Raw genomic sequence first — 13,339 nt, forward strand, 5'->3', positions numbered from 1 at the left:
GTGACACTGTGCACAAGATCTTTGCAAGCTCAGCCAGACAGCCCCACCATGGAGAGGGAGGGAAGGCACGAAGCCCCACTCTAGCTATGGAGCTCTTGGCAGTCGGTAACTGCTGGGAGAGAGAGGGAGGGCCAGTGTAGTCCCTGCTCTGTCAACCATGCTCCAGTAGAAGATATGCCTTGTACCATACATGGGCAGTGTCAGAATTATCATTTCTCTTCAAGGGTACAAAGTTAGGGAAGGAGGTGGATCTGAGAGGAACTGGGGGAGGAGGGTAAATATGATCAAAACATAGTGTCAGAAAACAGCTACAAAGAGGAAAATGGGCGTCAACATGGGCCAATGTCCTCTACCAAGTGAAAGCCTCTGTCATGCTAATGGTGACAGAACAGGCAGGATTCGCTGTGTATTTTACTCATGGAATTGCTGGGTTTTGTTTTAGAACATGTCTCGTTACATTGCTCTGACTGGTCTCACTATGTTGGCTCCTGAGCTCAAGTGATCCTTAGACAGGAATGGCTGGCACCGCAGGCACACACCTGGCCTTCCACAGGTGCAGCTGGCACAGCAGGTGCGCACCTGGCCTTACTTAGTAACACTAACATGGGATGGGTACATCTTTGTGCCAGATACTGTTCCAGATACTAAATGTTTTAGGCCATTGACTACTTGTAATAACCCTAAAAGCAGATAGTAAAGTCCCACTATCATATTAAACAAAATGGAGACATAGAATAACTTGTCAAAGATCCTGGATCTAGTTAATAATGGCTAGACGGCCAATCACACCATTAAGGAGCCCCAGGGGAAATTCAGACTCCACTGATGTCCCACACCTTATAACCCATTGCTAGATTACAAGACCTCTCACCGAGCCATCTATGGAAATTTTATGCTTAACAAGATAAATTAAGTGGGCTCTGTTATCCATAAACCCTTCAGAAACAGTCTTTGAAAAAGAAATGGGTATAAATTGGTTAATGAGTTCAAGTTCGTCGTTAGAAGAAAAGCTAATGGAAGCTGAGTGTGGCTTCAGTTAACACAGGTGTGAAATGTGATAGGAGAACTAGTCAGAGAGAGCCCAGGGGTCCCTAACTAAAGCTACCTCTCCCTCCTCTGAACACGGAGAATCTGACGAGAGGAGCCTTCAGGTTTCTCCCTGGAGCGACCTGGAATCCACGGGGGTGGTTTACTCCCTGGTATTGGAGCCTGTGGTTTTGCCTAGCTGTGGCTGCCAGCTAGACAGTGTCTCCCAAGTCACACTGATTCCTGACCCCTTACTTGTCCCTTAAAGCACAGACACCCGCCACTGGGTGCCAGATTCTCAACCCTGATCATGTGCCAGTTTTAAGCAATGAAAAACTGGTGTGGGAAAGAAAGTTGGAAACTACGAGATAGCTGTTGAAAAGCACCAATTTCTATAAACACGCTACAGAAATTATTAGTCTCTGAAACTGCCCTGTTTCTGTCAGAAAAAAATTAATGAAAAAAAATTGTTTCCCCTCCAAACATATTGCATTATTCATTCTAAAAAGAAAAAAAGTTAAAAACTTAAGAATCACTCTTTTTCACACACACACACACACACACACACACACAGTTTGCAAACAATTGAAGTCTGGCTTTTCAGTATTTTATAAGGACTTTCCTCCCATAAATATCACATACAATGTGGGTTTTTTTTTTTTTTAAAGTTAGCTCTCCAGTCTGCCTTTCAGTCTTATTTAAGAAGTTTACTGGTTGTTTTCAGTTCGAGTTTTCTGAGGAGGAAGTGCTATGACCCCTGGCATGTCAATGAGCTGTAGGCACCGCCAAAGGATAAAAGCAAGGCCCCCAGACATCACATCGTAGGCAACGCTACTTCAGAGGCCTTGATTTTCTTTGCCGTTCACTATGGAGAAGAGGCAGGATCTGGAGCTGCTCGATGGTCATTGTCAGGTATTAGAGATGAGCAGAAGAGACTAACCAAACTCCTAAAAATAGAAACAAGTTCAGATCCCTATCTACGTAGGGTCTAAATGAAAAGACCGTTCCACTCTTTGCTTAGTGCCCTAAGAAGGGTTTCCTTTGCAAGGCAGAGAACGGTAGAAAGCTATCCAGTTGTGTGGAAGCCCAAAGGGTGTTTGGTACCACCCACCACCCTTCAGTGACATATTCAGGGGATGTGGCAGTTCCAGGTTACCCTGATAGAGCCCCTCCAGTCCTCCCCGGACTTTCTGGCTGCACAGCAGAAGTCTGTTGAGCTGACAGGCGTTTTAAACAGAGCAGGGGCGCTACTTACATCTTGTGGCCCCACGGCAGGGCCTTGCCTGTCCAATCTGCAGACCGCGGAGCTCTTCCCTGGTCACTCTGCAGACCGCGGAGCTCTTCCCTGGTCACTCTGCCTTCACCCTGGCTTGACAGCTGCTTTAATCTGGGAGCCGGTGGAATGTGTGGTCTCATGGTCTCTCACTTGCTGTTCTTTTCCGTTTGGCCTGGTGGTTTCCATGGCAACCAGAAGGAAGCTGACTGGCCTACCAGTTTTATCAACCAGTAGGAGAGAACCTATCTCTTTGGGGCTGTAAGCCGGGGAAATTTCCAGAAGAAACCGAGGATACTGCTGCTGTAGACTGACCACAAAGGAGAGGCTCAAATGGGAGAGATTCTACTGCAGCCGGAAATTGGATGGATTGGCTGTGGACTACGGAGATGCCTGGACGAAACTTTTACGTCCACGATTTGCTCAGATGGTGCAAAAACCATTCGACTGTGATTGTTCCAAAGAGAACATGAACTCATTTTACTTTCTAAGATGTAGTTCCAGTCTCTCCCCTCTGATGAACTCATTTTTAAATGCTAGAAGCCAGAAAGTAAACATGGAAAAAAAAATCTGTGTTCATTAAATAGTGGTTTAGTCTATTTGGGGTTGCTACAAAATATCCTAAACTGGGTGGCTTAAAAACATTTCTTAGGCCAGGCAGTGGTGGTGTATGCCTTTAGACCCAGCACTTGGGAGGCAGAGGCAGAGGCAGGTAGATTTCTGAGTTTGAGGACAGCCTGGTCTACAGAGTGAGTTCTAGGACAGCCAGGGCTATACAGAGAAACCCTGTCTTGAAAAACCAAAACCCAAACCAAACAAAACCATTTCTTAGTCTTTTGGAGACAGGGAAATCTAAGGCTCTAGTCTTGTATTCAATATCAGATGAGGAAGGGGCACTTCCTGGCTCATAGATGGCCCCTTCCAGGAAAGTCCTCACAGCCCTTCCTGGGATGTCCTAGCCCCTTCTATGGCTCCTAATTTCATTCATGAAGGGTTTGAATCTTGTGACCTAACATACAGTCTTTAGTGACTAATGAAGGCTTACTAAGTATGGGAGGAGTCTGATGGATAGAGTAGGGTCTTACTAATGTGAAGCACTGTGGGACCAGAGACATGGATGTGTAGTCACCTGGATATGGGGTAACACTATCCACCCACCCACCCATCCACCCACTGGTCCTTACCACACACAAGCACTGTGCCAGGAGGCTTGAAGGGCACAGAGGTAAACAGGAGTGATTGTGGAAAACCATGTAAAGGAAGGAATAAAAACAATAGATGCACATTGTAGAGATGGTGGGGCCACCTTTCGCCAGGGAGGCTGAAGTTTTTTTGAGTCATAGCATTTTGATCAGGGTCCCTAAAAGATGCCCAGGAGTAGAGTGCGTCAGACACAGGAAAACAGGCCCATGACACCTTATTGAGTGGTTATTAACCAATGGTGTATGAATGGGGATGAAAAAAAAAATACTTCGTCTCCTTGTGGGGGCTGTGGCACCCATGTGGAGGTCAGTGACAACCTCAGATAGATGTTGGTCTTTACCTTCCACACTGAGCCTCCCTCCCTCCCTCTCTCCCTCCATCCCTTCCTTCCCTCCTCCCTCCCTCCCTTCTGCTGTGTGCACCTGTGGTTTTGCCTCACCCTTCTGTAGGGGCACTGACATCACAGGTGTATGAATACCCCCAGGCTTTAGGTGGGCTCCGGGGAACTGAACCCAGGCTCACACTCACATGACAAGCACTATCCCTCCTCCTCCTCCTCCTCCTCCTCCTCCTCCTCCTCCTCCTTCTTCTTATTTCTCTCTCTTCCTACGTTCTCACACGTCCCAGGGAATCCAGGAACTCAGATAGCTAGAGCAAGGCTCTGAGACAGTAGAGTCCCAGAAGAGCCTATAAGTGACTCTGAAAGCCAGTGAGTCACAGTTAAGACCAAGGGACCCGATGGTTTGCTCTTGGTTTGTAATCCTGTTGAAAGTAGTTTCCTCCCAACTGAAACACCTCCTTTAGGAGAGAGGGGAGACTTGGGAGGCAAAGGGAAGGCCATGCATCTGGAGGAACAGGAACTTGGAAGATGCTCCAGGGCACCTCCCCAGCAGTACAGAAGCAGTCAACTACAGGGGGGGGGGGACAACTGGCCAGTCTGTGAAGCTGCTGCAAATTGTGCAGAGCCTCAGTTCCAGCTTTCACACCCACTGTGCTGGTCTGGGTTTTTCTGTGATGCAGGTCCTTTTGTGTTACCCCTGTGCCTTATAAGTACCCCTCACTCCATTCCTGTCAGTAACCCTGATAAAAATTCCCCCGTTCACCATCTGGATACCAGGGTAATCATTGCGTTGGTCCAAGAAAACACACACTACTGTACAAGCATAGTGGAGCATCAGCTCTTTAGACATATTTGAAAACTTTATGAAAACTTCATTTGCTCCCTCTGACTCTCAGCATGGGAGCTATGGTGGTGGGATTCACAAGGCTGAGATCTCAGCTGGCGGAATGTCCCCCCAGTCCCCCAATGAGGATGGCTCTTTCCTTCTATGTTAAGGTTTTTTTTTTTTTTTTTTTTTTATTGACACCCTTCCTAGTCATATCTAGAGGTGACTCCATTGTGATTCTAAATCCAGGTTGGCAAAGAAGAAAGATCACATTTCATATAGATTTTTCCTAAATGTTAAAATGTTTTATTCTCTCTCTCTCTCTCTGTGTGTGTGTGTGTGTGTGCACCACAGTACATGTTTGGAGGTCAAAGAACACCTTTTGGGAATTGGATCTCTCCTTCTACCATGTGGGATCTAGGGATTGAACTCAAGGTGGCAGGCACCTTTACCCACCAAGTCTTCTTGCTGGCCCAACTTTCTTCTTTTGAGACAGGGTCTCACTAAGTAGCTCTGTCAGGTCTTGAACTCACAGAGTTCTGTCTGCCTCTGCCCCTTGAGTACAGGAATTACCAGTGTGTGGGCCATGCTGAGCCAGACTTCATTTAACTCTGTTTAATCCTTTGATCAATGTAACTTCAAAACCCACAGAACTCATAAGTAGCTTTTGCGAGGTCGCCTAAGGATGCATTTCTGAACTCAGGCTTAAATCTGACTCTTTGGTCTTTATTTAACAAAACAAGTTCTGCTTCATGCTGACTCGTCCTAAAATTCTTTCCTGTATTGTGGTCAAGGTCACCTTCACCTGAGTGGAGGCCTCTAAATGGGCGTGTCTTGGCACTGGTCAGCATGGGTCTCTCTCCCACTGTTCCTCACTATGATAAACTGTTCATCCCAGACCTCACTATGAAACATTGTTCATCCCAGACCTCACTATGATACATTGTTTATCCCAGACCTCACTATGATACATTGTTTATCCCAGACCTCACTATGATACATTGTTTATCCCAGACCTCACTATGATACATTGTTCATCCCAGACCTCAAAGGTCAAGGGCCAACAGCCATGAACAGAAACTTCCCAACCCTGAACAAAAAGCAAACTTTCCCTTTTACAGGTTGATTATCTCTGGCATTTGTTACAGTACGGTGAAACTAACACATAGTTCCAGCTCAGGTAAAGAACACAAACCTGTGCCCCCTTTGCTAGCTGGATATTAGCTTATGAACCCCAACTATGCAAAAGGCCCAGCTTGAAAACATTTGTCTAAGACGGAGGTGGGCAGTAGGAGTCTGACAGACAAACTGCCAGGTCATTAGCCAACCAGTGTAACTGGATAGACAGATTCATCTATGGAAGGCCAGAAACTGGGCAGGCCGCTGAACTCAATTCCCGAAAATTCATCAGATTGTGTGTTCAGCTAAGTGTGGTGTATTCTTGGGGCATCAGCCTGCTGAGTGACAAGGCCCCTGGCCCAGGTGAGCAGCAAGAACTGAGTTAATGATAAGATCAAAATATATCTCATACAAGTGTGAAAATGTCATAATGAAACTCCATCTCTCAAGCCAGTAACTATAGCCTTGGTTGTGGGGACTGCACCCCTCTCCCAAAGCCCTCCCCATTCCCAGTTTCTCACCTTTATTTCTCACCTAGTTAAATATTCACATCCTGATATTTGCCAAACTACCTGGGCCTTAAACATCCCCTCAGATTCTGCTTCAAACCTGTGTGTGGGTGTTTGTGTGTGTGTGTGTGTGTGTGTGTGTGTGTGTGTGCGCGCGCGCACCCCCCTCCAGTGCTCACAGCAAGCATGCCAAGGTCCCAGCCCCAGAGGGACTGTGAATTTCTGACCAAGTCTGCCACCTACTGGCGGTACTTGATTCTCTCGGTCAGACCTAAACCCTGCTGTTCCAATGGCTTGGTGCCCATGCTTCCTTCCTTGTTGTTATATGGTTGTCCACACACTTGTAGTCTATTGCTACTGGACATTCTCAAGTGTTAGTAGAAATGCTGAATCTTGTGACAGGTGCTATCCATGAAACACTAAAAGTTTTTGCCATTGGTATTTGGAATACCGATGTGGTACAAGGCTCAGTTTCTTGTCTTGGTGAGAGCAGCATCTGCCATGCAGGAGTATGGCAGAGAAGACCAACTGCATAGCTCCCTCATCTTCTCTCTATTCTGACCTAATTTCTCCTAAGAAGCTGCTTTCAAGTCAGAGGTTTAGTTTTCTAATACAGGCCATTGGTTGCCTCCAAGGGCACTCATATGTGTACACACACACACACACACACACACACACACACACACACACACAGATAAAAATGTAACAGATATTTAAAACAAAAAGACGAGCTTTTCCCCTCCATGCTGGCTAAGCTTCACGGTACCAGAGTGTGCAGTCTAGGCTGCTAAGAATTTGTCATTTAAGTTTTCTGCAGGTGTGAGCACTGTAGGCAATGACACTGGCCAGCCAGTCAAGATGTGCCTTTTGTTACAAGTGTCAAATCTGCCATGGGGCTGCTTGTTGCTGGGGAGGTCACAGGCCCTGGTGTGGAAGCCACCGCTGCTGTTTTGCTAAATGGACATGATGCACCTGTCCAATCACCCTTCAAATAACCACCCTTATGCCAATAGGTTGCTACTGCTTTCAGCTTTACTCAGAGAAGCCTTGGCATCTGTCGGCTGTGATTGCAGAGCCTCACACCTGGTCAAAGTACGGAGACTAGATCACCATTCAGTACCATTCCTTAATGGGCACAGGTGCTGCCCCATTCCACAGCTCGGGGAATGTGGGAGAGCAAGAGCTGGAATGAATGTCAGAGCTGCAGGGTGGAAGGGGAGTGGTGTGGATGCCCACACACAGGCGTGACAGGGCTGTGGCACACAAACTCACAGCAGCTGTGACCACCTGCACTCGATCTCCTCGGGATCCAGATTGTCAAAACCCTTTCAAGAATGGGGCACTAGCTCAGGGGCCCTACCCTGAGGATTTAAGACACAGGTAACAGGTGATGGGAGATGGAGAGACGTTTCCTTCAGTGGTGTAGCCACTGGTGAAGTGCCCATTTCTTGTAAACAAATTACATCTATGTTCTTGTAAGCAGATTTTAAAATATTCATTGGGGAAGATACACACAAGCAACACATACATACTCATATACACACATACACCCATATATACACACATACACACACACATATACACACACCCATACACACATAACACACACACATACATACTCATATACACACATGCACCTGTATATACACACATAAACACACACCCATACACACATAACACTTACACAAACATACATACTCATATACACACATGCACCCGTATATACACACATACACACAAACATATACACACACCCATATACACATAACACACACACATACATGCTCATATACACACATGCACCCGTATATACACACACCCATATACACACAACACTTACACACACATACATACTCATATACACACATACATACATATATCCATATGTACACACACATACACAACATATACACATACAAACATACACAACACACATACATACTTACACACAAATTTCTACACACATACATACACATACACACATACACACACATATACATATACACACATCGGACACAAAAGTACAAAGAAGGAGCATAGTTGGGAAGAGGAAGGAGATTGGGATTAAAAGGAATGGGGGGATAAAGGATGTGAGAGGGAGAGATCAAAGTACATATATGTATGACAGAGAATAAAAAATTATTATATTTTATATTACATAATTAAAAGATATTATGTACATGCATATATATTATAACAGGGAGAGATCAAAATATATTATTTACATGTATAAAAGTATAATAATGAAGACCATTACTGCCTGTAATTAATATATAATAATAACAATTTGAAAAGATTTTTTTGTCCGAGAAAGAAAATAGCAAACCCTGGAGGACATTTCATGCAAGTGTCATTGTTTTTCCGACTTAGCTGAGGTAGTGATTTTACACCCACAGGCAAGCCTCCCGGGCTTTAGGTGGCTGAAAGAGCCCAGCACCTTTGCTCAGTGACACACTGGAGGTGGGATCCAGGGTCAGCATCCACAGGACCCAAACACCCTGATCCTTCCACATGTGAAAGGGCAGTCGCAAAAGCAGGAGCTGCCGAAATCCTGTGGAGCCGGCTGGTAAAGTTAAGAGGAAGGTGATGTCCTGTTGAGGAAAGAGCACCATCAGGTGGCAAAACTGCCGAGGAACCACATCCTCCTGCAGAAGTGTCATCTGTCATGGAAGAGGAACGACAATCCCAAGCTGCTGTTACTCAGAGGAAAGGACGAAGACAAAGCACTATGGAATTAAAGCACTAAATTTCAAAAACGACAATGTCCATGAAAACTCATGAAAGACGAATGACCAGTCAAGGAGCAGGGAGGCTGGGAAGCAGCTCAGGTCGGGAGGCAGCTCTGGTGAGAGTTATATGCAGGAGAATCTGAGTGTGATACCCTGTGGCTGTGTATAAAGGCAAGCGTGGGCCTGCCTGGTGTGTGGGCTCACACCTTCAGTCTCAGCACTCTTGAGGCAAAGGCATGTAGATCTTAGTGAGTTCAAGGCCACCCTGGTCTACATAGTGAGTTCTAGGTCAGCCAGGGGTATACCACGAGACCCTGCCTTTTCCCTGATCAACTGGTGTTTCCTGGCCACCCACAAAGCAACATACATCTCTGCTTATGGGAGCAGAGACAAGAACCCAGGCCTATACTCTGTCGGTGGAGACTTAGGAGTTAGTAGAATATGTGTACGTAGATAAAATGATTAAACTAAATCACCCATCAATTACAGATGGGTGATTTTTACTTTTGTTTTTGACATACAGTCTCTATGTAATCTCAGCTGGCTTCAAACACACAGAGATTTGCCTGTCCTGCCTCTGAATCCTGAGGGCCAGAGTAAAGGCACATACCACATGCCTAGCCACGCTTGAGTTTTGACAGAAGGGGCACATGGACCCTTAACTTGTCATTTATCTTTTCTGATGTTTTTCTTCTCTGCATCCTCTAGCATTGGACATCATTTTCTCCCCTTGGTTCCTAGAATTGCTAAACATTTTAGGCAATTTTCACCCCCGCCCACTGCAGCCAGGGTGGATTGACTATCACAGGTCAACTTCTCTTACTGATGAAATGACAGAACCCTACAGGACTTGCTAAGAGTTGGGTACTAATTTAAGCACTTCATGTATGCCGTTTGTGAATTTCTCTCAAATACCAGTTGTCTTAGGGTTTCTATTGCTATGATGAAACACCACAACCAAAAAGCAAGATGTAGGGGAAAGGGTTAATTCAGCTCACACTTCCACATTGCTGTTCATCACTGAAGAAAGTCAGGACAGGACTCAAAAAGAGCAGGAACCTGGGGGCAGGAGTTGCCGCAGAGGCCATGGAGGAGTGCTGCTGGCTGGCTTGCTCAGCTTGCTTTCTTATAGAACTCAGGACCACCAGGACCACCAGCCCAGGGATGGTCCTGCCCACAGTGGTCTGGGCCCTCCCCCTTCATTAAGAAAATGCCCTACAGCTGGATCTTATGGAGGCATTTTCTCAGTTGAAGTTCCCTCCTTTTAAGATGACTCTAGCTTGTGTCAAGTTGATGGAAAACTAGCCATGACACATACCATTATTATTTTTAATTTCCAGTGCTGGAAACCAAAGAACTGATAGTGATTGGTTCAAATTCATGAAGCGAACCAACCATGGAGCTGAGGTGGGAGCCAGGTTGTGCGGCCAGGCCACTGTGTCCTTCCATTCTGTGAAGTTTGACAGATGGTTTTTATATTTTCCTCCCAAGTTTTAAAGTTTGATTTTTCATATTTTATTTTTAATCTATGTGTAACTAATTATGATTTAGGTATGCTTATGGGCCATCCTAGTAGGAATATGGAAGACATTGGTTCTGAGGGTGATGTGAACTGTGCAGACCTGGCCCAAGAGGCTTCAGAGGAGAAGCGCTTCAGTATGAAGTTCTAGAGTTTGTTTCTATGGTGTTTTGGTGAACAGTGGGGCTGTTTCTTGTCCCTGTCTGAAGAGTCTGCCTGAGGCTAAGGTGAAGAGATTTCTATGAATTGCATGGACCAAGGAAGCCTCAGAAAAGTCCAGAAGAGACTTTGTTCTATGGTTTAGTCTCATGAAGAGCATTCTGACTGAGCATAGCAGGCTTAGAAAGAAAAAATACCAAACGTGCTGTTCAAGTGATAGTAATGGGGCACAGGGAAGCCAAGCAGAGCTGAACCCTGTGTTCAAGGAGGAGAAGAGCGTTCCAGAGCGGTGTTCTCAGGGCAAGAGCCCACCCAGCTAAGCTTATTGTTCGTATTTGCAGTTGAACAAGGAATAGTTTGGATTTTTAATCTGGAATGAACTACAGTTCAGAAATGGAGGGCACACCTGTGATGCAGATCTCGAGGCTGCAAGACACAGGCGTTTGATCCGGATCTTGAGGAACGGTAAACAAGAAAAGCTTAGGCCCAGGCGAGGTGGTACACACCTTCAATCCCAGCATTCAGGACATGAAGCAGTGCAGATCTCTGAGGTCAAGACCAGCCTACAGAGCAAGTTCTAGGTCAGCCAAGCTAAGGCAGTGAAGGAGTTGGAAAACAGAAAGCTAGTGATAATGTAATAGAACAAGGGGGCCATGTTCCAGCTCTTGCAAGCAGCGGGACTCTGCCAAGTGGGTCTGGCTTTAGATTAAATAGAAAGGACTACCAGGACAATTGATGCTGGCTAGCTGGAGCTGAGAAATTATCAGTGATTAGGAAGAGCTCACTGAGTGAAACCTTCTGGGAAGTGTGTTCTGAGAGCACAGAGAAACTGTGTACTAGAGATGGCCAAGGTTGTATCTTGTGCTGCAGCTGGACTTGGGAATGTATAAGAGTCAGCCAGGTGGTACTGGTTTTGAAGGCATGAAGGGGTCATGCAGAGCAGCTGAGGCTCGGCACTGTGAGAGGCCTTGGAAGGCCATTGGTGAAGGTGCAGCCTCATTTGCAGTTGACAGCCCAGGACTGAGGGGGTCATGCAAAGGATTTGAGGCTTGGCCCCATGAAGAGAGCCTATGAGAGGCTATTGGTGAAGCCTAGTTACAGTGGAAGACCCCAGCATATTGGAGATGCCAGTACCACGGGATGATCACTAAGAATAGCAGCAGTAGTGGAATGGAGTCAGCCGAGGCCTAAGAGTGCTACAGAGGGCAGAGCTGGAGAAGTAAAGCAGGCCCTTTGGAGGAGCCCAGAAGATCATGTGTGGATCCCAGACACTGGGACAAGAAGCTGTAAAGTTGAGTTGCCTTGGAGACCCCAAGATGTTTGAGATGTCAGAGCCGTGAGCTATCTGCTGGGGAAAGCGGCTCGCAGGGAGTGGAACCAGCCCAGAGGAAAGAAATTTGTTGCAGTCAACACAGATGAAAAAGGAGTTGGAGATATGAAGACTGCTTTGACATCAGACATGGAGATGCAGAGTGGGAGTCTGCCAGGCTGTTTTGTTTGGTCTTGATTGGTCCAGTATTTCCTTACCATGATGTTTTGGAATGGCAATGATGTTGGAGGTATGTGATTTGCCTTTTAATTTTGACTTTATAGGGAATTACAGTGAAGTGATTGAATCTCAGTCCAGATTTGAATTTTGGACTTTTAGCATTGTTGAGACCACTATAGACTGTAGGGACTTTTGAAGTTGGACTAAATGTATTTTGCACTATGGAATGTCTAGGTATGGCCCTATAGACTCGTGTATTTGAACAAGCTTATTGGGGTTAGGGGGTAGAATGGGTGGTATGAATATTCTTGGCCCAGGGAGTGGCACTATTAGGAGGCGTGGCCTTGTTGGAATGGGTGTGGCCTTGTTGAAGGAAGTGTGTCACTGTATGTGGGGGTGTGTGAGACCCTTCTCCTAGCTACGTGGGAGCCAGTCTTCTCCTGTTTGCTTTTGGAACAAGATGTAGATCTCTCGTCTTCTCCTGCTCCATGCCTGCCTAGACGCTGCCATGCTCCTGCCTTGATGATAATGGACTGAACCTCTGAACCTGTAAGCCAGCCCCAGTTAAACGTTGTCTAAGAGTTACCTTGGCTATGATGTGAAACCCTAATGAAGACACCCAGTTAAAGCCTTCCACTGCTTTCCAAAGCCCCCAAATGCACATTCCTCCGACAAACAGAAGCATGGCCAGGCCTATCATAGCAATACCCCAGTCCCTGGTACCAAGTTCTGCCTTAGTTAGGATTTTATTGCTGTGAACAGACACCATGACCAAGGCAACTCTTATAAAGGACAATATTTAATTGAGACAGACTTACAGGTTTGGAGGTTCAGTCCATTATCATCATGGTAGGAAGCATAGCAGTGTGCCGGCAGACATGATGCTGGAGAAGCCAAGAGTTATACATCTTGGTCCTCAGGCAATCAAAAAGAGACTGGCTTCTCTGCCTAGCTTGGGTTTTTAAAAATTCTCATAGGAGATTAGTGTCCAGTTACAATTTCTTTGATTCATTGAGGTGAAATCTTTGAAGTAGAAAGAAGATAAGCCTTTCCTAGAAAAGCCCAAATGTAATTCAGAGAGAGGGAGAGGGAGAGAGAGGAGGGAGAGGGAGAGGGAGACGGAGGAGGGAGGGAGGGAGGGAGGGGG

The 13,339-nt window shown here is 46.0% G+C and overlaps 1 protein-coding gene across 2 annotated transcripts in view; it reads right to left on the bottom strand.

Moving 5' to 3' along the window:
• Positions 1-13,339, bottom strand: part of C12H21orf62 (chromosome 12 C21orf62 homolog) — a 206,136-nt gene that overhangs the window by 13,854 nt on the left and 178,943 nt on the right. The window contains exon 1 of one of the 2 annotated variants that reach the window (XM_021208850.2): positions 2,282-2,412. The exons of the other annotated variant lie outside the window; for it this stretch is intronic. The gene's annotated coding sequence lies outside the window, so the exon portion shown is untranslated. Of the gene's footprint in view, positions 1-2,281; positions 2,413-13,339 lie in introns of those variants that run through there. 2 annotated transcript variants of the gene reach the window in all.

This window comes from Mus pahari, chromosome 12 (assembly GCF_900095145.1).
Source record: "Mus pahari chromosome 12, PAHARI_EIJ_v1.1, whole genome shotgun sequence".
In the NCBI taxonomy this organism is placed as follows: Eukaryota; Metazoa; Chordata; class Mammalia; order Rodentia; family Muridae; genus Mus; species Mus pahari.